Source organism: Macaca nemestrina, chromosome 14, assembly GCF_043159975.1.
Source record: "Macaca nemestrina isolate mMacNem1 chromosome 14, mMacNem.hap1, whole genome shotgun sequence".
NCBI classification, from domain to species: domain Eukaryota; kingdom Metazoa; phylum Chordata; class Mammalia; order Primates; family Cercopithecidae; genus Macaca; species Macaca nemestrina.
In genome coordinates this window covers 8,842,774-8,868,462 of record NC_092138.1, presented here as the reverse complement: position 1 = coordinate 8,868,462, position 25,689 = coordinate 8,842,774, and the positions used below count along the sequence as shown (strand labels likewise).

Here is a 25,689-nt window from a genome sequence, read left to right as displayed (position 1 = left end):
ACTTCTCCACAGCTTCAAGAATAAGACTTCCCAGTCAGTGGCGGGCTTATGACCACCCACACTACCCCGTGGAAGCAGGCCAGGTGCGAGGTGCCCTGGAGAAGAACAGATGCCAGTGCTCAACTGGACACACAGTCCAGACACAAGTTGTGTGTGGGCTAAACAAGGAGCTTAATCAGGGCCGCCGGGATGCCCATGGGCCCAGTCTCCAGCCACCTTCCCATGGGGCCTGGCTGCCCTGTCCACCTTCTCACTGACCTCGAAGCGGGTGTACCACGGTCCTGTTGTCCCTGCAGAGTGGAGCCTTCAGCTGTCTGACAGAAAATGAGCCCTCCCAGAAAAGCGCGGCGTGGACTCCACCCGCCCATAATAGCCACCCGGGAAGCAGGTCGGGCCAGCAGCCGCCGCCAGAGGAGGATCTGCCCGGGGTAGGCGGGTGGCGGACAGCCCTGGCCCTGCAGCACCTCACCCGCACCCCACCCCATGCCTGTCTCCGAGCTGGTGGCCAGGACCCGGCTGCCTCCTGTCCTGGCTGTAAGTCCTGTATGGGCCAGCACCTGAAACTCTCTCCCCTCCCTCCACAGCATGGGTGGGGCTGAGGTCACCAGTGGGTAACTGCAGGCCCTGACCTCCTGGGCTCCCTGCATGGGTGTGCCCTGCCCTGCTAGAGCTGTGCCATAGAAGACGGGGCACAGAGAGCATTTGGGGACTGTAAGGTGCCAGCTGCCAGAGGTGCCCAGGGTCAGGCAGCCCTGGGCCAGGCACAGACGCCTAAGGTGCAGTAACAGCTCACCCCACTGCATGCCCATGCATCCCCCCACCACAGGCAGAGTCAGGGCACTCATGCCCAAAGGAAATCCAAGCAGTAGGCAGGTCCCTGACACGAAGGGTTCTCTTTTCACTGCTCCCCACATAATAAACCTGCTTTATATTTATTGTCCTGGACACTTTGCCTTTTAGAAATTATACCTACCTACCATAGACATAATTCTGCGTCCACCTGGTGGTCTCTGTTTTCCTGCTTCACCTGGGCCTCCCTCACCACCTTCACGGCTCTTCCCTGGCTGCCCCTCCAGCACAGCTACAGTGTACCCACCCTTATCATGCTCTGCCCAGTAGTCACAAGGAGAAACACAGGCAAACACATACAGGCATACGCAGGAGCGCTCCTGCCATCACGGCTCACAAAGCACGTCATCACACACGGAGCACGCAAGGGGACTCCTCCCAGCTGTCAGCAGGTGCTCTGCAGCCGCTACTGATGGGATGTGGGCATGTGAAGAGACAAGTGGGCCAGCGAGTGGGAAGGAGGATCCCCAGACGGAACCCAGTTTACATGAGGCCCTAACAGACCACAGAGCTGTCGTTCAATTCATTGGTCAAAGGACGGATTATTGACTAATTAGTGCTGGCACACTGGAAGGAAACAAAATTGTCCTCCCCACCCCAAGCATATTATTTCCTGTTAAAAGCATTCTAGACACGTTCAAGAGTTTAATTCAAACACACAAAACAAGAAAATCCCTGCCAGAAAATCCCCAGACAACCCATGTAATCTTCTTAACAAACGCTGGTACCCACGAGCCCCAAGAGAAGAGAGAGACACGTTCGACCATCAAATGAGTTAACCTGGACAGCAAATGATACATTCATAAAAGAAACTGGCACAGAAGAGAATTAGGAATAAATATGTTCCAAGCAGAAGAAAGAAGATCAATATCTATAACAAATCCAGAGCTCCTATAGGTTGGCAAGAGAGGGCTGAACGTCCTGACAGAACAGGGTCACAACACACAACAGGCGATTCACAGAGGATCCAAACGGCCACAGAACATCCAACAAGGACGTGACACTCACCAGGACCTGGGGGGACGCCATCAAGGCCACAAAGCTGTCACTCTGCCCCGAACACTGACAAGTCGGTCTATAGTGTCTCACGCCACCGCCGAGAGAGGGTGCTGGAACAGGGAACTCCCCGCACTCACAGGGAAGGATGAACTGTTGGATCTTTTCAGAAACGGATCTTGCAAGATCTATTACAATGAAGAGACACAGCTCTTCGGACCGTGAGTTGCTGCTCCCTGAAACCCGTGCACTGAATGACAGCTCCAGAGCATGGCCAGGTATTCACGGAAGCGCTGTTTACATTGCCTGTATGGTTTTCGGGCGGCAGCGCTCACCAGTGACCACAAACTGGACGGCTTACAACAGAAGTGTATTCCCTCACGTTCTGCAGGCCAGAATGCTGAGATCAGTTTCACTGACCAAAATCAGGGTGTCAGCAGGGCCATGCGCTCTCTGGAGGCCCCAGGGGAGACTCCCCGGCCTCTTCCAGCTTCTGGCGGCAGCAGCGTTGCTTGGTTTGTGGTTCCTTGGTTAGTCAGCGTTCTCCAGAGAAGCAGAACCAACAGCATGTGCACAGGGAGAGACAGAGATTTATTATGCGCTCGGCTCACGTGATTATGGATCTGTCATCCACAAGCTGGAGACCCTGTGAAGCTTCCGTTCACAGGCAGTCAGGCGGCGAACTCCCCTCTGACTCGGGGAGCCGGGTCTTTTTGTTCTATGGAGGACTTCGACGGATTGGGTGAGGCCGACTCACTCTAGGAAGGGCCACCTCCTCCCCCACCTTCTACTTTGCACGCCATACCCAGGCCTCAGACGAGTTCCCTACCCATGCTCCCAGCCTCTGTGTCCAACTCAGAGGTCTCTGTAGGCTCAGCTGGGGGTGCCATGCAGGACAAACACTGCACCCCCAGCAGGAGATGAGACGAGACCCTCATGTCCCGGACCCCCTCCCTTCCAGGCCTTGCCACGTGTTCTATCCCTGCGGGTCTGTCCATCCTGCCTCCCGGGCCACGGCTTTCCTTAGTCTACCGATTCTCATGTCAACCTCACCCAGAAATACCCACACAGACACCCAGAATGGCACCTGACCACTTATCTGGGCACCCCGAGGCCCAGCCCAATTGGCAGATAAAATCCACCCCACACCCACCACTACTGTGGCCTCTGGGCCCTCTGTGTCTAATCTCCCTCTGCTGCCTCTGAGAAGAACACTTTTGAGTGTACTTGAGGCCCAGCAGATAATCCAGAATCATCTCCCCACCTTGAGATCCTCAACTTGGTCCCATCTGCAGACTCTAACTCTCTATCTAAAGTCACCCTCTCAGGCTCCAGGGGCTAGAACCTGGCATTTTCGGGGGCCATCATTTGTCCTACCACAAGGGGCAAAACCAAAGAACAAAAACACCCTGAGACTGACTGACTAGCTCTGAACAGGGCCTGCTGCAAGGCTATGACCCCACCCTACTCAACATGGGCTAAAGAAAACAAGACACACCATCTCATCCCCATGATGAACACCACGGGGCCCCTCTCGGGCCACCAAGGAGGGCAGAGAGGGTAGGCTGCCTCCCAGGACTTCTCCAGGGCTCCGAGGCTCCCCGCACAAAGGAGCAGCCACTTCCCCTCGGCAGGGGCGTGGGTCATCCTGGACCCTAGCAGCCGCACCTTCTAAAACAAGGCAGCAGCAGCAGGAGACTGAGGCGTGGGAGGGGGGTTGTGCGCCAGGCACGCTGGCGGGGGAGGAAGGTGCCTCCCCTCAGGATGCACCTTCCACTCCCCATGCCACGCTGCACCCAGGCCTCAGGCGGGCTCCCTGCTCACACTACGTCCAGCTCAGAGGACTCGAAGTCTCAGCTGGGCGTGCCCCTGTGGGATAGGTGCTGCCCCCAAAGACTGCAGAGATAAGAGGAGACCCTCAATTCCCCAGATGCCTTCCCTTCCGAGCCCTGCCATGTGTCCTATCCTTTCGAGTCTGTCCATCTCACCTCCCAGGCCCAGACCGTCTCTGCCACAGCAGCCGACAGCCAGTCCAAATCCCGACCCTCCCTCGCACGCTGCCTATCTGTCCTTCCAATCTCGACAGAGGCCCCCGAAGGCTGGTCTCTCCTTGTGACCCTTGCAGGCCAGCAGGCAGCAGGAGCAGGTTCAGACACATCCCTACCTGACAGCGAAGGAGCGAGGGCATTCTGAGGGGGCCTGCCCTGGGAGGGCTCCGTGCCCCAGGTCCAGTCAGGACTAACCCCCGGGCTAGTCCTCAGATGTCTCCTCGACTCCAGGCTTAGGTACCCCACAGCCTCCTCCCCACTAATAAGCACCTCAAGCTTCCCGTGTCCCCAAACCATGCTCCTCATCTCCCCAAAGCTGAGACGTCTCCGAGAGAGCCCAGGCAGAAGCCCGCGTGGAGCCTCCATCTTTCCTACGGCTCAGGCCAAACCCCAGGACATTCTGTGCTCCCGACCCACACCATGACCCACCCCAGATCCAAGCTGGCAGCAAGTCCTCCTGGTGCACCTCCAAATAAGCACCAAAGGGAGCCACTCCTCATCGGCACTGCCGCACCATGCCCGCACCAGCACCGCTCTCCCAGACCACCTCACAGCCTCCCAACCGGGTGCCCGGCACCCCCAACATGGCCCATTTTCCTCAGAAGCCAGGGGTCTTCCCCAACCCCCCTCAACCTCCCCAACCCACCACCTCCTCTCCTGCCCCTGTCCTTCCTGATTCTGCCTCTGCCCACTGCCCTCCTCACCCCCACTTCAGTGCTCCCCGTGCATACGGTGCTCCTCCCCAGGCACAGGCATGGCGCCAGCTGTGGCTCCATCAATTAGCCCAACTCCCCTTATAGAGCCTATCTCATCTCTTTCTCTGCTTTATGTATTTATTTATTTGTATTTTATTTAGATGTATTTATTTGCATAGAGTCTTGCTCTGTCACCCAGGCTGGCGTGCAGTGGTGTGATCATAGCTCACTGCAGCCTAGAATTCCTGGGCTTAAGTCATGCTCCCACCTCAGCTTCCTGAGTAGCTGGGACTACAGGTGCATTTCACCATGCCTGGCTAATTTTCTATATTTTTATAGAGATGGGGGTCTCACTATGTTGCCCAGGCTGGTCTCAAACTCCTGGCCGCAAGTGATCCTCCCATCTCGGCCTATCAAAGTGCTGGGATGACAAGAGTAAGCCATTGCCCCTGGCATCTTTTTCTGCTTTATTTTTCCCCCTTATAACTTCAATCATACCTGACCCATTGATCTCCTTTGGGGTCTGTCTGCCCCCATAGTAGACTACTATTTCCTCTGCTGACGCCCCACTGCCCAGGCATATGGGATCCAGGGCAGGAGCTCAGTGACCTGTGGCATGGCAGGCCATGGAAGACCCACCCTCCCCTGGGCGATGTGGGATAGGGACAGGGAGGCAAGGTATGCCTATCCAGACCAGTCAGGCACCCCCAGCACCAGGAACAGGCTGCTATGGGGGCCACAGTCCGCCTGCACTCTGAGGAGCAGTGATCCACACAATGGCAGCAGAGAAGGCGTAAAACCGCGAGGCCTCTGCACATGGATGAGAACGTGTCAGATGCACCCAGAAAGCTATTCAATGAAAGGGCTTGTTTCACGGACTCCACTGGCGGGCATGACACCATTGCCCACATGTTCACTCTCTGCAAAGAAAAATGGGCCCTTTTGAGGGATATAAATAGCCTGGCCAGATGTGGGAGTGCCTGAGGGGCTTTTCCCAGGACTCTAGCGTGTGTCCTGCAGCTGCATAAATAGCAGCCCCTCAGTGGGACCCCAGGGGCTGCCAAAGCAAGTGCAGGTCAGGACATGAAAGGGTTACGTGGGGACCCTCCTCCCACGGGAAGGCAGGATGGGGCTCATCACAAGCCATCACTGACCTGCAGGCTGAGCATGCCCGTTGATGCATTCAGGGTACAGCTGGGACACGGAAAATCAGCGGCAAATCCACTGTGTAAGTCTTACCCACAGAAAACAAGGGAGACAGAAGCCCAGACAGCGCGGGGCCTTTTGGGGATGGGTGTGCTCACTGAAAGCACAGGCCAGGGAGCCCTGCAGACGTACAATCTCAGTGGTGAAACCGGGCTATTTGGTAAGGCCCAGCAGGCTATTTTGTAATTGTCTGCATAAATGCAACATAATAGCACTTAAAGCTGGCTAAAAACACTCTCAAAGCCTGATATGGTTGTTACAAGTCACTAGCTCCCAACTACACGGGCGGGGCCTGGACAGGAGAGGAAGTCAAATCCAAGGGCACCAAAGAACAGTTTAGATCCTACACCTACCAGGCAAGCCACAGGTATAATTTCAGATGTTCCCAGAAGTCACGCTAAAACACTAAGTTTGTGGCTTTTGCTCGCCCTCTCCTCGAAGATCGAGGGAGCTCTAACCACAGCCTGCGACTGGGAAGGGAAGCAGAGCAGCGGCTCAGGGGAAACGAGGCTGCAGTGGTGGTGGCAGGAAGATGTCGGGCGAGGACAAGCAGCAGGAGCAAACTATCGCCGAGGACCTGGTCATGACCAGGTAGAAGATGGGGGGCGACATCAGCAACAGGGCACTTCGGTCCTTGGTGGAAGCATCTAGCTCAGGTGTGTCAGTGCCTCAGTGAGAAAGGTGGTGCCACCATTACACAAGAAACAGGGAAAATCTTCAAGAAAGAAAAGGATATGAAGAACCGGTCGCAGTGGCTCATGCCTGTAATCCCAGCACTTTGGGAGGCCGAGATGGGTGGATCACAAGGTCAGGAGATCGAGACCATCCTGGCGAACATGGTGAAACCTCATCTCTACTAAAAATACAAAAAAATTAGCCAGGCATGGTGGCGGACACCTGTAGTCCCAGCTACTCGGGAGGCTGAGGCAGGAGAATGGCGTGAACCCTGGAGGCGGAGCTTGCAGTGAGCCGCGACCGTGCCGCTGCACTCCAGACTGGGAGAGAGAGAGAGACTCCGGCTCAAAAAAAAAAAAAAAAAAGGAAAAGGAAGAAATGTATTGCTTTTCCCACCAGCATTTCGGTAAATAACGGTGTATGTCACTTCTCCCCTTTGAAGAGCGGCCAGGATTACATTCTCAAGGAAGGTGACTTGGTAAAAATTGACCTTGGGGTCCATGCAGACGGCTTCACCGCTAATGTAGCTCATGCTTTTGTGGTTGACGTAGCTCAGGGGACCCAAATAACAGGGAGGAAAGCAGATGTTATTAAGGCAGCTCACCATTGTGCTGAAGCTGCCCCATGCCTGGTCAAACCTGGAAATCAGAACACACAAGTGACAGAAACCGGGAACAAAGTTGCCCGCTCATTTAACTGCACGCCAACAGAAGGTATGCCTGTCACACCAGTGGAAGCAGCATGTCATCGATGGAGAAAAAACCATTACTCAGAATCCCACAGACCAGCAGAAGAAGGACCGTGAAAAAGCTGAATTTGAGGTACATGAAGTATATGCTGTGGATGTTCTCGTCAGCTCAGGAGAGGGAAAGGCCAAGGATGCAGGACAGAGAACCACTATTTACAAACGAGACCCTTCCAAACAGTATGGACTGAAAATGAAAACCTAACGTGCCTTCTTCGGTGAGGTGGAAAGGCATTTTGATGCTACGCCGTTTACTTTCCGAGCATTTGAAGATGAGAAGAAGGCTCAGATGGGTGTGGTGGAGCGCCCCAAGCATGGACTGCTGCGACCATTTAATGTTCTCTATGAGAAGGAGGGGGAATTTGCTGCCCAGTTTAAATTTACAGTTCTGCTCATGCCCAGTGGCCCCATGCGGATAACCAGTGGTCCCTTCCAGCCTGACCCCCATAAGTCTGAGATGGAGGTCCAGGATGCAGAGCTAAAGACCCTCCTCCAGGGTTCTGCAAGTCAAAAAACCCAGAAAAAGAAAAAAAAAGAAGGCCTCCAAGACTGCAGAGAATGCCAGCACTGGGGAAACATTAGAAGAAAATGAAGCTGGGGACCTAGGTGGGTCCCATCTCCCCAGCTTGCTGCTCCTGCCTCATCCCCTTCCCACCACACCCCAGACTCTGTGAAGTGCAGTTCTTCTCCACCTAGGACCGCCAGCAGAGCGGGGGTCTCCCTGTCCCCACCCCAGTTCCCCAGCCCACCCCCTTCCAACAACAACCAGCATCTGACTCTGGTCTTGGGAGGTGAGGCTTCCCAACCACAGAAGACTACTTTAAATGAAAAAAAGAAATTAAATAATAAAATCAGGAGTCAAAATTCATCGTCTTCAAGCCCCTCTTTCTGGCCTTTTCTACTACTCTCTGCTTGGTCAAAGTTTGTGACCCTACAACAGAACAGGGCTAAATTAGCCACCGCCACCGAAAACTCGGTTGAATTTTTTTATACTACTCTGACGTCAGCATTTTTCCATCTGTTTGGGGCTTTTTCCTCTCTTTTCCATTCTCCCCAAGTATTTTATCTGGCTTCAAAATTAGAAGGATTATTTTTCAGATTGTTTTTATTCAGTGTGGCCGACTCCTCATCTGATTCAGGCTGTCCAGTCAGGCCCCTCCCATTTTAGGAGCTGGAGCCTTCATTTATGAAGCGATTCTCATCTATGAAATGGATCCTCATTTGTCAATCTTTTTTCTTCCATTTTCACAAAGCTGTAGAGAAATAATTCATCTCCACCTTACCCTTTTCTCTGGAGTGAGTCTCCCCTCGCTCCATCTTACACAAACCTGAGCTGGAAGCTCAACTGGTTTTGTTCCCTGTTTGAAACACTGTGATCTCCCTCCCTTGAAAGAAAAACCGAGAACCAGAGGAGTAGACTGACTGAAGATATGACTCCTGGCTTTCTGAAGCTACGGACTTGGATTGGATTGCTGGGGGTTTGTAGAGAAAGGCGACAAATTTCAGTACCTCTGGCATGCCGTCCCAGGAAACTAGGGCTCCCACTAACTTATGAGGTTTTTAAACACATTGACAATGACATGACATTAAAATAAATCTGGATTTGCTCATTAAAAAAAAGACTAAGTTTGCTTTAGTCATATATTTTATCTAACCCAATACACATCCAAAATACACTCCTTCTGCATGCCATGCACGCAGGTCATGAACAAGGGAGTGCATCTTGCCTTCTGTGTGCAAACTCTCTGTAACTGCTCGAGGTATCTCGGCTCTGATCAGCCACACTTCTGGTGCTCCGTGTCAGGCGTGGTGTCCAGCTAGGATACTGAACAGGGACCCTATGAGGCATAGGGAGGCAGTAACACCCACACAGCCACTGGTAGGAGGAGGTGCTATGGATCTGAGTGTGTTGAGGGTGTGGAAGCTTCTGGTTACTATAAATGAACCCTTGGCCGCTGGCCCCTCCTGTGTGCAGGAGGCAGCTGGATGGTGCTAGTACCCTACATGTCCTGACCTGTTTTTTTGTTTTGTTTTGTTTTCTTTTTTGTTTTTTGAGACGGAGTCTCGCTGTCGCCCAGGCTGGAGTGCAGTGGCGTGATCTCGGCACTACAAGCTCTGCCTCCCGGGTTCATGCCATTCTCCTGCCTCAGCCTCCTGAGTAGCTGGGACTACAGGCACCCGCTACCATGCCCAGCTAATTTTTTGTATTTTTAGTAGAGATGAGGTTTCACCATGTTAGCCATGATGGTCTTGATCTCCCGACCTTGTGATCCGCCAGCCTCAGCCTCCCAAAGTGCTGGAATTACAGGCATGAGCCACTGTGCCCAGTCTTTTCAGTCTGTCGCCCAGGCTGGAGTGCCATGGCGCGATCTCAGCTCACTACAACCTCCGCCTGCTGGTTTCAAGCGATTCTCCTGCCTCAGCCTCCCAAGTGGCTGAGATTACAGACATGAGCCATCATGCCCCGCTAGTAGAGACGGGGGTTTTGCTATGTTGGCCAGATTGGTCTCGAACTCCCGACCCGAGATAATCCACCCGCCTCAGCCTCTCAAAGTGCTGGGATTACAGGCATGAGCCACCACGCCCGGTGTCCTGTCCTGTTAAAGCAGCTTTGGGATGCAGAGCTTGACCATGCTTCCTCTGCAATGACCTGCTGCACTGTCTCTAGACTGCATGGCTTATCTCCAAAGCTAGGCTTCAGAGAAGAAAGCTCACATCGTTCATCATTAGTCAGAGCAATGCCCAGGACCCTGAGTGCCCATCAGGGATGGGGTCCTGGGCGTTTTCCAGGTAACAGCCTCACAGGGCTGCAGCAGAGGACCTGGGACACCCTCCGGGGCCTCCTGAAACACCCTCCGGGGCCTCCTGAAACATGCAGAAGTAATTACCTCCCCTTTCAGTGTCATTTAATTAAATCTACAGTCTTTCTGCTCTCAGCTCTGTGAGACATGGAACTGTACCTGCTAAAAATAAAGCCCAGCTCCTATGAACAGGGCTCCATCCCAGCGCAGGTGAAGCAGCCCTGCCTCCAAGCAGTGGGGCACACTCAGACCCTAGGGAGGCTGGGCAGCACCCACACAGTGCACTTTATAAAGACTACAGGGTTGTTTGAAATTAAGAAGGAAGAGCTTAAATGCAGGTGGTATCAAAACAACAACCAAACCCAAAGGAATTCACTTTCTGCACTCAACTCCCCATAAGCACATGCAAGTGTAAGAGTTTGGGTCTAAGAAATCACAAGCAAGACATAGCATTGTATCCTGTGGCTCTCTGGCTCCCCCCTACAGATGTCCAAGCCAACCTGTGCTCCCTCCTCTGAGGACGCAGAGCCCTTTGCTGCCTGTTATACCCATGCTTCTGGGGGAAGCTGCTGGAAGCCGATGGCCCCCAGGCTGTGTTCCCAGTCATGTCCAACAGGCCTGCAGTAAGGACCCCAGCACCCCATACCAATCTAAACCAGGATTTCCGGAACCATCTAGTCCCAGCCCTCGCTGGGTGGACACACAGCCCTGACGGTCAGGTTCCTGTGGAGACTGTCCTCTCTCCAGGACCCAGCATCAGAGGGCCTGGCTCACAATGACACTGGGAACCACAGTGCCTGCTTTGTCCCCACCCAAAGGGCGGCAAAGCTGCTTATATGAGCTACTTCACACTGGGAAAAGTCCCTTAAAAGTTATTTTTGCTTCCACTTCAACCCAAGTTCTAGAATATATGTCTTTTTTTTTTTTTTTTTTTTTTTTTTTTTTTTTTTTTTTGAGACGGAGTCTCGCTCTGTCACCCAGGCTGGAGTGCAGTGGCGTGATCTCGGCTCACTGCAAGCTCCACCTCCCGGGTTCATGCCATTCTCCTGCCTTAGCCTCCCAAGTAGCTGGGACTACAGGTGCCGGCCACCACACCCGGCTAATTTTTTATATTTGTAGTAGAGACGGGGTTTCACCGTGTTAGCCAGGATGGTCTCGATAGGATATATGTCTTAATCTTCAGTATGTCCTTTGCAGATGGTCTTGTGTATGGAGACTATCTATGATGTGAAAGCTGCAGCCAGGAAGATCCCAGGCTGGGCAGGACCAGGAAGGCCGAGGCACAGGAGGGCAGGAGTCACAACCTGGCTTTCTAAAGGGGACACAAGGACTTACATGTCCTGCTTCTTACAGCTGAAGTCACATCTGGAAACACCTTCTAACACAGACACGCCTGCATCAACCTTTAATCCACATCTCCAGGAGTGGCCACAGAAGGTGGCGTAGAAGTAGCTGAGGCTCCCCCAGCTTGGTGTGGCTGACGGGGTCAGCCCCCCAAGATTTTCACTTCCTACTCTATTTCCACACCAGATCTAGCAGGAGTGGGCCTTGGGGGCCCTGGACAGGTGGGCCCTCCACCAAATCAAACAGAGCAGCTTCTTCTGATGACCTCTTCTCTTCCGGTTCCATCTGAGCACATAAACAAGCTGGAAACGAGAGACCTGCACAGGTGGCTGCTGAGCCAAAGACGGTCCCTCCTGGGGCTACCGAGGGCACCTCCCACGCCTAGTAAGAGTGTCAAACTGAAGTCGGTGCCCCATGGTGACGGCAGGGTGTGAGGCTGAGGGCGGCATTCTGCACAGGGTGAGCCCCCGGAGCCTACAATCCTGCACAGCACAAGGACATGTTCTGTGCCAGCCCAGGCCACCCTCGGGGTAGCAGAAAGGCACAGCCATGCCACAGCACCCCCAGCCCCGAGCTGACCCAGTGGGGCCCTGGCACAGGACTCCGCCCAGGCGTGTGCCCAGCACAGGTGAGGAAGCCCTGCCCCTCGAGGAAGCTGCCAGGGTGGCTGTGCCTCTTCACATTTACAGAGAAGGAAACTGAACCCATGAAGTGGCGGGCCAGCCTGTGGCCCAGCAGCCCTGCAGGGCGGGCAGCCCCATCCCAACAGTTGGGAGGGGGTGGGGACAGGGCCAGAGAAAATGGGTGGCCTGGGTCATAGCCTAAAACCACATCAGTTCATCACGCTGTGCCTCCATGGCCTCATCCATGACAGGGAGGGCCCCAGTGCCCTCTAGGGTTGCCATGACATGTGGACTCGCACCCACATGCTGCCTGTGGCAGGGTCCGTGTGCCCTGGTGCTCTGGAATCTCAGACAACAAGGAGACCCTTCTTCCACTCGGAACATTTGAAGGGCGGGGTGGGAGCAAGGGTGCGGCAGCCCAGGGAGCTGTCCCTGTCCACCTCACCCCAGCCCAAGCCACTGTCTTCCCCAGACCTCCCTGAACATGGGGCATGGGGGGTGTGAGTGAGTGGACAGAAGAGAAGCAACTGCCCACCGGCTCCCAAAGACCCCCAAGGTTGGGTGAAAGACCACCTTCAACAATCCAATATGAACTCCTAGGCGTACCAGTCTTCAGGGGACAGTCTAGGCAGGGGCACCTCCTCAACTGGGGCCCTTCCCTTCCTGCCAGGGAAGCCGGTACTAAGGCTGGGCACTGGGCTCACTACCAAACAAGCCACACCCAGCATCGCCTTGCTCATTGCCTGCCCTGCCCCCACCCACTCTGACTTCCTCTACAGCCGCATCCCCTAAACAGACCCTGACCACTCCAGGCAGAACCACATGAGCTTCCGGAGACAGGCCTTCCTCCTCACTCTCCAGACACCTGCTCGGCAGGTCACACAGTGAACAGGCATTGCTGCTGACTGAGGGCTGGAACACCGGGACTAGACCTTCTGAAGAGCCAATTCCAAACGGAACCATGGCTCTCAGGCAGACGCCATCACTTACCAAACCATCAGCGTCGTCAAACATTTCAGCACACACTTTCTTTCTACTATCTGTTGTTAGCAGAGTCTGAAACAGAGTTAGAAAAGGGTGCATTTTAGCAGGATAAACTACCAGATTCCCTTACAATATACATACACACAATTCCATACCCCAACACTGTGCCAAAAATGTCCCCCAAGGACTGCAAGAGTATCGTCCTAGAGAACCGTCAGTCACAGGGTACAGCTTACCTGGCCAGGTGAGACCAGAGGAGGCATCACAGCTAACGGACAAGGATTAGCAAGAACTGGGAGGGAGCCATCATCTGTACCTTCCTTCACCCTACCCATCTCTCTCCTCCCCTCTGCTCCTGGCCAGGCACCAACTTGGCAGAGGGCCTTTCCTTGGCACAGCACACAATCGCTGAGCGTGAGCTCTAGTGTAGGAGGCAGCCAGGGTGGGCCAAGGCCTTACCCAGAAACCCTGTGACCCCCAGTGAAGGCGTAGTCAAGAAGGACACTGCAGCACAAAGCTCCAAATCAGTCCCTAATTTAAAATCACATATGAAGGCAATCTCAGTGTTAATACTCAATATTCTAACACTTTTTAAGTTTTAAAATTAATTACATACTTAAAAACCAAAATCAGGAGAAGAAGAAGGGGAGGAGAAAGAGGGCAAGGAAGAGAGAGAGAAGAAAAGAAGAATCCAACCAGGAACCAGAATTTGGGAGGGTTTTTCTTTTTGAGACAGTCTTGCTCTGTCTCCAGGCTGGAGTGCAGTGGCGCAATCTCAACTCACTGCAACCTCCGCCTCCCGGGTTCAGCGGTTCTCCTGCCTTAGCCTCCTGAGTAGCTGAGCTTACAGGCGCATGCCACCACACCCGGTTGATTTTTGTATTTTTTTTAGTAGAGATGGGGTTTCACCATGTTAGCCAGGCTTGAACTCCTGACCTAAAGTGATCCGCCTGCCTCGGCCCAAAGTGCTGGGATTACAGGCGTGAGCCACCACGTCCAGCTGGGAGGGTTTGTTTTTTTTTTAAAACAATCTTAAAAGTAGGGGAAGGCTTACTAATGCGCCTGCATAAAGGAGAAACATGAGTCAACACGCCGAGAAAACGTAAAGGGCTCCTTCCTTCGTCACTGGCCTCCTGAAGCAAGGAGTGAGCGTCGCAAAGTCCCCACCCACAGGGCACAGAGCCGCAAATGGCAAGTGAAGGGACGAGCTGTTCGATGCCATTAACGATGAAAGAAACCAACTGAAGCAGGATGGTCGTTTTCATCTTTCTGATGAGCAGCAACCTACAGAGCTGAGCAACCAGAGCCCGCGATGAGGCGGGGAAACCGGCGCCCGACAGTGGGGTAGCAGACCCAGTGTGACCTGACTGTGACACTCGGGATGCTCCTGAATCACATTCCACTCGGACACAAAGCTACACCGCGAGGGTGCTTCCCGCATCACAGCAAAGCCATGGAAACCTTCAAAGTCCATCAGCAGCCGACCAGAATCAAATAAATGGTCTATCCAAACGCTGACATCTATGTACCCATTACAAAGAACAACGAGGTCAGCCGGGCACAGTGGCTCACGCCTGTAATCCCAGCACTTTGGGAGGCCAACATGGGAGGATCGCCTGTGCCCAGCAGTTCAAGACCAGCCTGGACAACACAGTGAGACCCCATCTCTACAAAACATTAAGTTAGCCAGGCATGGTGACATATGCCTGTAGTCCCAACTACACAAGAGGCTGAGGTGGGAGGATTGCTTGAGCCCAGGATGTCAAGCTGCAGTGAGCTATGACTGTGCCACTGTACTCCAGCCTGTGCAACAGAGTGAGGCCCTGTCTCAAAAAAAGCAAATAAACAAAAAAACAGGCCGGGTGCAGTGGTTCATGCCTGTAATCCCAGCCCTTTGGGAGGCCGAGGTGGGCAAATCACTAGGTCAGGAGATTGAGACCATCCTGGCTAACACGGTGAAACCCCATCTCTACTAAAAATACAAAAAAATAGCTGGGCATGGTGGTACACGCCTGTAGTCCCAGCTACTTGGGAGACTGAGGCAGGAGAATCGCTAGAACCCAGGAGCCGGAGGCTGCAGTGAGCTGAGATCGTGCCACTGCACTCCAGCCTGGTCGACAGAGCGAGACTGGGTCTCAAACAAACAAACAAACAAACAAGAAAAAACAAAAAAGAAACCCTGAGGAGGTTACCTTGTGTGGAAAGGGAACTGCTCAAGCCAGAATAAAAAGGCAGGCTGTGGAGGGGCGGCCAGGGCAAGCCCACCACTCCACGGTGGCCTTATGTATGCGTGTGCGTGGCTGCACAGGAAACACAGGCTTTTGGGAGGACAGTCCAGAGAGCAGTAACAGGTTTTTCATGCTGTGCAGTGGCCTAGGGATCCGAAGGCAACTTGGTCCCTACATTTCTGAGTTTCCGTATTACTGCCATTTGTACCCTGCACACTGCAACAGATACGTACCACAGTCACCCACAGAGCATCACCCCTTTTCTTTAGTGGAACCTACAAATTCCACATGGTGCATACACCCTAAGGAAGGCCAACTCATGGCTGGTCACACAGTTCCCTTCCTGGGTCCACTTAAAAGACTGCCTGCCACACACACGCCACACACATGCCACAAACATGCATCACATGCATGCATACAGGCACACAGACACCCATCCATGCAAACACACACCTACCCACACTTACATGCACACACGTATACACCCATCCACACAGGTACACCACACAAACATCCACCCATGTAAGCACACATGTATATTCACATACAAAATCACACACAAACCTACAGAGACACACATGTGTACACATGCACATATATACATCCAAACATGCACATCCATACACCCTCAGGCACACACACATGCATATACATATATGCACACACATACATGCCACATTCACATACACACACCCCTATATACCTAAACACACACTCATAGACACACATAGATACATATGCCCACATGGATACACACACACAAACACATGCACAAACATATGTACCTACATGCACACACCCACATGTACTCATACATGCACACACCCACATGTACTCATATACACACCTACCTACACACATGTGCCTGCCCACACATGCACACTCACACACACACTATACGTGGTCCTTATTCTCTTCCCAAGGGAGCTGCAGCCCAGCATCCCCACCCACTCACACACTGGAAAAGAATCACCTCCTTCCTCCTCAGCAGCTCAGAGGCAGGTTCTGAGCCATCGCAGCCTCCTGGAGACCCCATGTGCCTCTGGTCAGTGGTTCTCATACTGCGGCCCGGAGCAGAGCCCCAGGCAAGGATCTGCATGCCAGATCTCTGGGCCCCAGTTGGAGCCCAAGCCTGGTAGTGCTCTGGTGGACCCCAAGAACATGCATTTCTAACAGGCCCTCGGGGATGCTGCTGTAGTCCAGTGAACAGCGTCTGGTCCCTGGGGCATCTTAAGGGAGTCAGGGTTTGGATGTGGCTCATTCATTCCGTCAGTGAATGCTTTTTGCTCCTTTTGTGTGCCAAGCTGCATCAAAAGTCCCTGGCCCTCCTGAGGATGCAAAGAAACAACTGGAGAGTCATTTCAGGGAGTGAGATGCTGATAAGGCAGGAGCACATCAAGGTGAGGAAGAGCCCGCAAGGGTGTTGCGGGGGAGTCTTATTAACACTCCTGAGGGTTTTATCCTCCTGGTGGCATGAGAAGCCCCCCTGCAGACCCAGAGCCTCTTCCCTGCAGCTGTCCCTGCTCAGCCCTGGGTCCCAAAGGGGGCTGACCCTCGTCCTCCCTGCAAGCCTTGGGGGCTGCCCCTGTGTGGCAGGCACCTTCCTTCCTGCATCACCTGGCTCAAATGCCCTACCTAGAAGCAGGGACCAAGGTCCTCAGCTGGTCAGAAAGGCCTACACGCCACAAGACCTAGGCTGAGATTTGAGGGCCCATGTGGCTAACACGAGGGAGCCCAGGCCAGCATCCAGTTACCAAATAACACACTCTATTCTGTGTAAAACTCTGGGTGACAACTGCAACAATGCCATGTGCTCCTAGAAAACAGCAGGAGGTAAGAAATCCCCTGCCCACTGTGCTCCAGAAACAACCACTACAAAAAAAACCCTCCCCACAGGACTGAGCCAAGGCTCACGATACCCCCATCCACCCAGGACAAGGCCAGACACAGAAACCCGCCAATGCCTGCTCTGCGTCTCTCCATGACCAGTGGCACTGTGCGTCCCCCGCCCGCTCCCGATCACTCACAACAAAATGCTCATAACCAAACCTTGCTTCACTCTGTCCTTCTCCAGGCCCCTTGGGCCCCACGGAGCCAGCGCAGCCCTTCCTGAGAAACAGCTGGCCTGAGAAACAGTAACGCATCCTCTGACCCTGCCACCCTCATTCCATATCCCACCTCTGGTTCTTCTAAGCCTCATCTACACCACCCTACAAAGAAAAGCGCTTTGGCCTAAACTTTGAGACACGCATGATCTCATGGTCAGCGTGTGGCCAGGCCCCGGCCCCTACTGTGATAGTCCATTCTCTCCTTTGCATACTCCTAAGAAAGCCTTTTCTTACTAAGTCTGGATTTTTTATTTGACAACTGCTTACTGATTACAAACAACGTGAAACTCCCAAACGTGTCACACACCCGTGCAATGGAGGCACAGGTGAGAGCTTCGATTCTGCCTCCTGTGAGACTGGTACTCACAGGTTTAACTGAGGTTCCGCTGGTTCAGACCAACAGCTCATGAGATAGTTCAGGAATATGTCAGAGATACCCCAGCCTCACATGCACAGCTGGTCCTGGAGGCCGCAGAGCAAGGAAAAAGGGGAGAAGCAACACTAAAGGTGAACCACACCCCTCACAGACATGGGCATCCTACACGCCTGGGAGAACCCATGCCCTCCAGCATGGAACTCAGCACACTGGGCATTCTGTGTAAGCCGCCCTCCTCCTGCAGACAGGCAGGGCTTGGCAGGGCCAGCTGAAAATGACAACCAGCCTCATATGTGGCCACCACACACACCGAGCGGGAGGACGGAGCAGGTGACCTGCTGTCCCATATACCCTGCAGGAGAGAGAGGGCTCCCAGGGCAGACAACCCCACCACCTAATCCTACAGTCACGCTCGGGGACTCTGCTGGGCCCCTCAGCACGCTCATGAAGCCGCAAGGTCTCTCTTCTAAGATTACTGCAAACTGCAACTGAACGCAGGAAAGAAAATGTGTATCTCACTGGAGGTCAGAAAAATGTAGATTAAAGCAAGAAGCCACTCTCCTCCTACAAAATGACCAGAGAAAATAATCACAAGGCTTGAGGTGGTGTGCAAGTGTGAGCCCCTCCCTGCTGTCAATGACTTTTCTAGCAAGCAGCATGCCAGGGATATCAGGAACCTTACAAGGGCACCTCTTAGCTATGGGCAACGAGCAGAAATTGGGACCAGTAATCCCAACAAAATGTTTCACCCCATATACGCTTGACTCTGTGAAACTGAAAAGTCCCCCACAGAGAGGAGCACGTCAATAGGTAAAGCAGCAGTCTGGCTCCAAATTGTATGTGTGCGTCTTTCACATGGATGGCCGCGAGCAAATGGCTACAGTTCTGAGTCCTGACCACTGAGGAGGCAATCGTGACTCATCGCCCTCCCAGGACAGGTGTGGGCACCACAGGAAGGCTGCCAGAATAAACCTCCAAACATTTTTCTTCTATACTAGGAGAGTAGCATATGGATAGAAATCATGGTGTCCTGGACATCCTAAACCCCCAGAGTCCTGGGAAGCCTGAATCCTAGGGCCAATGTGTATTTCTTTCTCTTTTTTTTTTTTTTTGAGACGGAGTCTCGCTCTGCCTCCCAGGCTGGAGTGTAGTGGTGCGATCTCAGCTCACTGCAACCTCCACCTTCTGGGTTCAAGCGATTCTCCTGCCTCAGCCTCCTGAGTAGCTGGGATTACAGGCATGCGCCACTATGCCAGGCTAATTTTTGTATTTTTAGTAGAGACGGGGTTTCACCATGTTGGTCAGGCTGGTCTCGAACTACTGACCTCATGATCCGCCTGCCTCGGTCTCCCAAAGTGCGGGGATTACAGGTGTGAGCCACCGTGGCTGGCCTGATGTGTATTTCTGGAACAACAAATGGGTAATTTTAAGAAGGCTAGGATGAGTTTTACCAACCTGCTTTTCCTAGTGATTCATTAAACACGGTTTGGGTTAAGAAGGGAAATTCTCAGACTCTGCTGAAGTGGGGCTAAAGCCACTCCCTCTCTGCCCGGAGTGGTCTGCACACCCAGAAAGAAATGCCAGAAATCACTTGGCGTGAGTGCGTTGCAAATTCTTGAAACTTGATTTCTCACAGGTATAGATCCTCTGGCTAACTCAGTCCAAAATTTAAATATGGTGCTATTATAATTCACAGTAACTAAGACTATCATCTACACATTAATGTATGGCACGAAAGCCCACAAGGCCAGCTTCCACAGAGAAGCAGGCTCCCAGGGAAGTGGCCACCAGCGCGCTCCCTTTATCACACTGATGTGAGCAGCAGCAGGCAACCGGCTGATAAAATGTGGAAATGTTTTTTCCCTGTGCCATACCCACATAAGGAGAGCCGTGTTTTCTTCACAAAACAGGTGGGGTTGTTTTTGGCAAAATGATGGAATGTTTTCAATTGGAAGGAGTAAAAATTCCCCAATACCAGTCTACAGCAAACAACTCAAAACAACAAGAAGCCAACACCACCTCCTATTTAGAGCTGTTCCAGCCAGAGGCAGTGGCTCATGCCTGTAATCCCAGTATTTTAGGAGGCCAAGGCGGGAGGATCACTTGAAGCCAGGAGTTCAAGACCAGCCAAGGCAACAAAGCGAGTACCTGTCTCTACAAATTAAAAAAAAATTAGCTGGGTGTGGTGGCATGCACGTGTAGTCCCAGCTACTTGGGAGGGTGAGGCAGGTGGATCACATGAGCCTGGGAGTTTGAGGCTGCAGGGAGCTGTGATCATGTCACTGCACTCCAGCTGGGAAAAAGATCAAGGCTGCTGGAAAGAAAAGAGGGGAGGAGAGGGGAGGGCAGGAGAGGAGGGGAGAGAAGAAAGCGAGAGAAAGCAAGAGAAAGGGAGAGAAAGAGAGGGAGGGAGGGAGGGAGGGAGGGAGGGAGGGAGGGAAGGAGGGAGGGAGGGAAGGATGGAAGGATGGAAGGATGGAAGGATGGAAGGAAGGAAGGAAGGAAGGAAGGAAGGAAGGAAGGAAGGAAGGAAGGAAGGAAGGAAGGAAGGAAGGAAGGGAGGGAGGGAGAGAGAGAAACAAGGCTTCTAGCACTCTCTTCTCTGCATCCCCATACCCACTTCCAGGTTTCCAACGTCTTGAGTTCAGCCTGGGGAATACCAGACGGGGAAAAACGGCAGACTCATGCTCAATAGAGGAATACTTGCAATTCTAATCTTCCTCCCCAAACCACCTGCTGCTATATTCTTTTCAGAATCTTTGAATAGCTGCTCCCTGCATTTGCAGTGGGAAAGCCACAGTGGAACATGCTTAACGCATCTTATCAACCAAGCCCATTTCTGAGCTAAAAATCTACTTGAGGCTCACATCAGCGATCTTTTCATGATCCATCTGGTCCTCTTTATAGACAGGGGTCCATTTCCTGGTGCTAAATCTGTTCAGCAGGGCTACTTGAGGGCTTTCCATGGTCGAGTCCCAACCTCTCTCTTTCTCATCCAGGTCATGACCAGCCCTTTGTTGCTGCTGCTTTTTCACTTTTGCAGCAGAGGTGGGGACATACTAAACTAATTAGCGTCAACCCGTCTCCAAAGTGTATTCACAACACGTCTCTCTATGTTGTGTTTAAAGAACCAAATGGTGGGCCGGGCATGGTGGCTCACGCCTGTAATCCCAGCACTTTGGGAGGCCAAGGCAGGCAGATCACGAGGTCAGGAGTTCAAGATCAGCTTGGCCAACATGGTGAAACCCCGTCTCTACTAAAAATACAAAAATTAGCTGGGTGTGGCAGCGGGCACCTGTAATCCCAGCTACTTGGGAGGCTGAGGCAGGAGACTTGCTTGAATCCAGGAGGTGGAGGTTGCGGTGAGCTGAGATGGCGCCACTGCACTCCAGCCTGGGTGACAGAGCAAGACTCCGTCTCAGGAAAAAAAAAAAGAACCAAATGGTACCAAGTAGACCCAAAGGCTTAACTTCAACCCTTGCAGTCATGGGGGCACTTTCTTCACTTTCCACCTTAGACACGTGCTTTTGGGGTTCTATGCGCTTTTCTTAAATTTCAGAATCAGAACACCAGTCAAAAACGGAGAGTGTGACTCACCTTCCCCCACCCTCAAGAAAACTGCCACAAAACCACACTGTTAGCCTATTTCTTCCTCTCTTCTCTCAGATGCACTATGCTCTCAGGGACCAAGGACAGTTTGTTCTAATCATGTTGAAGATGTAAAATAAAAATACTTAATTATAAATTGAATTATTTCACCAAGATGCTACCTGTGAGAAAAAAAGAAAAAAGGAATGACTGGAAATCCTGCCTTCTGATCTGGGTTTCGGATGATTATAAACAGCTGGGGTGGGGCTGAGGCCCTCAGGGGCAAGGCAGCCACAGTCGGGGGGCCGAGGAGGGGCAACACATTACAAGTCCAGCAGCAGGGCGCAGCCAGGTTGCCTCTGGCCACCTCTCCTATGCCCAGGATCTGGACAGGAAAAGGAGTTCATCAACAAGGAGAGACCCCTCAGATGTGGGGTGCAACACCCCAGCTAGGAAGGGCAGCAACGGGTCCTCTCCCTGCAAGATCATGGGAACAAAGGAGAGGACAGGGACACTGAGGACAGGGTTCAGAACCCACTGGTCTCCCCAGAGTGAAGCGCCCCCAGGGGAAACTGACAGCAACTCAGTAAGTCTCGGAGGTCAACCATCAGAGAGAGAGGTGAGAACTAGACAAAAACCACATCCTCACTCTTTGGGTCCATTAGGAAATGGCGGGGTTGCAGGAATCCTCAGCCTCCCAGACAGGGCTGGATAAGCCTGAGTTACCACGGGGCAGGGGGGTGGAGGTGCGGAGAGCACCCCCAGGGCGAGGGTCCTGCTTTCTGCTCAGCTCATGGTGACATCTCTAACACAAGTATATGCTGGCTCTAAATTATATTAGCTTGTTTGCTTTATTTGGATGCATCTCTGGTTTTGACACCATGTCCTCTCTATAGCTGTAAACATCTCCCATGCTTTACAAAGCACTGAGCACACAGTAATTAACCCCATACTCACTGACCAACCTGTCAGGGGCAAAGAGGGTCAGCCCAGGAATGGGGCACATTTCCACATATCACCCAAGAACCTCTCATGCTGGTTCACAGCCACAGACAAGACTGGGAAGATCCACCCACGGAATGCTCCTCCTTGCCCTCCATGACCAGATTCTCACTTTAAAAAGAGCCCCTAGTCTGGTGCATCCCGTGGAGAACAGACAAGAGGGGCCTAAGTCTCCAGGAACCAGCACCATCCATCCAGTGAGAATGCTGGCAGCTCAGCCCAGGGGTGATGGCTGCTAACGGGTCACTTAAAAAAATGACCATGCATTAAAAACATTGTTAAATCATCACTCACAAGAGAACCAAGGAGGTGTCACAATCCCTTCAGAGGAGAAGTTAAAGAATCACAAAAAGACATGGAGTTGGCTGGGGGAATAGGGATGGATTGGGCCATGATGGATTGATAATTAGGGGGCTTCCTTTTGGGGTGCTGGAAATGTCTTGGAGCTAGAGGTTGCACAACATTGCGAATGTACTGTCATGGAACTATTCACATTCACTTTAATATGATTAACTTTATGTTATGTGAATTTCACCTCAAGAAAAAAATAATACAGAGTAAAAGAATATTGACATGGATTTCCAATGGACACGATACCAGCTTTTTCCATGGGGAGTCAATTGTCTCTCTAGGAGGCTGAACCCATTTGTACATTTAGGGACAAGGACTATTTGCTTTGCCTTCAGATACCTACGACTTATAGAGCTGTACTAAGACAGGTGAGCCCTGGGCGGCCCCAGTGCTCCATTCAAAGGCTGCTTATGCCCAAGTCCAAGGTGGAATGAGGAGAAGATGGAATCCACAGGTTTAGGAGGAAACCGGCTTCAACCGATGGCAAAGGTGATCCTGTGGAATGAGGCGAGTCTGGAGATGGTGTCAGGAGTGACTCCTGCATTTCTTGGAGGCAGCGGGGAAGGTGGGCTCACTGGAGCACTGGGGCTTGAGGAGATGGTCCACTATGTGACAGAGTGAGAATCTGAGGTGGCCAAGGCACCATGGAGGAGCAGGGCCACACAGCGTACACCCCGGGCAGTTTGCAGCCCTGGGCTGGCTAGGGGCTTCTGCAGCACAGTGCCGCAGCTGCTGGGACACACACCAAGGGACCAGGCACACGAAACACTCAGTGACACACACAAACATAATTTCCCCTGACTTGTACAAAAAATAGGGTGATCACTCCGCTCTGAGTTTCCATGCAGTGATATGGACTCCTTTTCAGAAACACCTTTTCTTTCTACCAATCTGGAATTCTTTCTGGGTTCCTCGAACACCTCTAAGAAACCACAACCTCAGAGAGGGGTCTGCCTGGGGACTTTCCCTTCCGGCTTTCCCCAGGCGTCCACACCTACAACACCTGGGACACACTAACACTCACAGACCAGGTGAACACATGCTTGACTGCTCTCCACATGTACCGAGGGCCGCCCATGACCTCCGTGAGCGACCTTTCCGTCCGGACCATACGTGGTGCATCATCGAGGGAGCACGCGGCCCCTGTGTGCACCAGGTCATGCTCCAGAAGCATCACCCACCCACATGTGCACACTCTCAAGGCACAGCCAACTGCACTTTTCCACTGCAATGAGTACACAGTAATTATTACCCAAACCCAGCACGTGGGAACGTGGTCTGAAGCCTACATGCCCTGTGTTTTGGTGAGTTCTGTCCTTGTGTGCAGCTGGGAGGCAGCTACCAGGTCACAAGCATTCACCTCGGAGTGCACAAGACTATGACCAATACGAGCTCGATGTCACTGTCAGAGCTTCCTTCGAGGATGCTGCTCCCTCCCCACAGCGGTCTTGTTACTCTATAACTAGAAGGTTCTGAGCCACCAGCTCCAGAAGGCAAGGCCCAAAAAAGGCCCTGTTACCCTTTTACAAGCAACCAGAGCAGAAACGAAAATGTCACCAACCTCCCCGAAAGAAACTGAATTATTCATCTGCAGCATTCACAGCCCCACGTGTGAAGAAACAACAAGGGTTGTCCCCCTGGTTGTTTAGGCTGAAAAGTTTCCATGACTAGATGTGGGCACTCCTGTCCCAGCTCGTGCGTCATGCCTGCCTCCTTCCTGGTGGCCACACAAGGACACGGGTACGTGGCCCTTGCCCTGGTATGACCACGTGCCCACCCTTCTCCTCATGTCCTCACGTCCCCAGCTTCCCGGCTCCTGACACCGCAGAACCTGGATGACCTTGTGAAAACACACACATCTAATGCTCCCCCCGAGGTCCCTATACCACAGCACCCTTAGAGCTCACAGCCATCCGGTTCCTACAGTTCAGCCCCAAAGGAAACTAGGGCCATCAGTTACATAAGAATATACATGGTGGAGGAGTTGATTTCATTCTCCTCCTTTGAGTTACCTGAACTTTTTACAGTAAATGTGTTACTTGTTTAATACAGGGGGGGGAACCACACCTGGGAGCGCATGATTCTTTTCTTTTTTTTTTTTTTGAGACAGAATCTCACTCTGTTGCCCAGGCTGGAATGCCGTGGCACCATCTCAGCTCACTGCAACCTCTGCCTCCCAGGTTTAGCAATTCTCCTGCCTCAGCCTCCCGAGTAGCTGGGATTATAGGCGCGCACCACCACGCCCAGCTAAGTTTTGTATTTTTAGTAGAGACAGGATTTCACCATGTTGGTCAGGCTGGTCTCGAACACCTGACCTGTGATCTGCCTGCCTCAGCCTCCCAAATTGCTGGGATTCCAGGTGTGAGTTATTGTGCCTGGCCTCATGATTCTTATAAATTGCTGCAAGGATATGCCCACAGCAGAAGCAGGGAAAGCTGGCAGTAGCACATCCTACAGCCTTGGGCTTGGACAGCAGCCCTCCCAAAGGGCTCTCCCAGGGCTAGCCATTTATGCCTATGTTACACATCCCTGTAGCAGAAAGACAGCCCCCTGCAGCAGAAAGAGAGCCCACCTGTCCAAAGAGAATCATTTGCAAGAAGACACCGAGAGACTAGGGTAGTCGTGGTGTCAGGCCTGCTCATCCAAACAACTTTGATCACTGAGAAAACTCAGCGCCGTAGGATGGCTCCAGGGGTTGCAGAGAACCCCACTCCACTCCACCTGCAACAGGTATTTCCAAACCCTCCACATTTGCAGAAACCTATTTTCTTTTTATTGCTCATACATCACTTTCTGTTAAACCCCAGCATGACACAGATTTTTTAATTAAGTGAAGCAAAATTAATCTCACTTGAAGAATCACTACAAACTGTGACTTTTTCCCTCACATAGGAAGATGCTACAATATCCGGGTCAGGAACCGAATTCCCCAAAGTCCATCAATGAAAAAACGTCTACTTTACGACCTAAGATGAAAGCTGACAACAGAGCATTCAGAAGGGCACGCCGTCAACTACCTTCAGTCCCTGACCCACCAGATGAAAAGTGACAGCAAAGCAATCTCTGCTTC

General features: G+C 52.5%; 1 protein-coding gene and 1 pseudogene across 11 annotated transcripts in view; one reads left to right on the top strand and one right to left on the bottom strand.

Moving 5' to 3' along the window:
* LOC105498809 (semaphorin 4D) overlaps positions 1-25,689 on the bottom strand; it is a 139,917-nt gene that overhangs the window by 85,533 nt on the left and 28,695 nt on the right. For 10 of the 11 annotated variants that reach the window (XM_071077573.1, XM_071077574.1, XM_071077575.1 and 7 more), the window contains exon 2: positions 12,973-13,038. The gene's annotated coding sequence lies outside the window, so the exon portion shown is untranslated. Of the gene's footprint in view, positions 1-12,972; positions 13,042-25,689 lie in introns of those variants that run through there. The other variant, XM_071077571.1, reaches the window with a different exon arrangement.
* Positions 6,327-7,887, top strand: LOC105498807 (proliferation-associated protein 2G4-like; annotated as a pseudogene).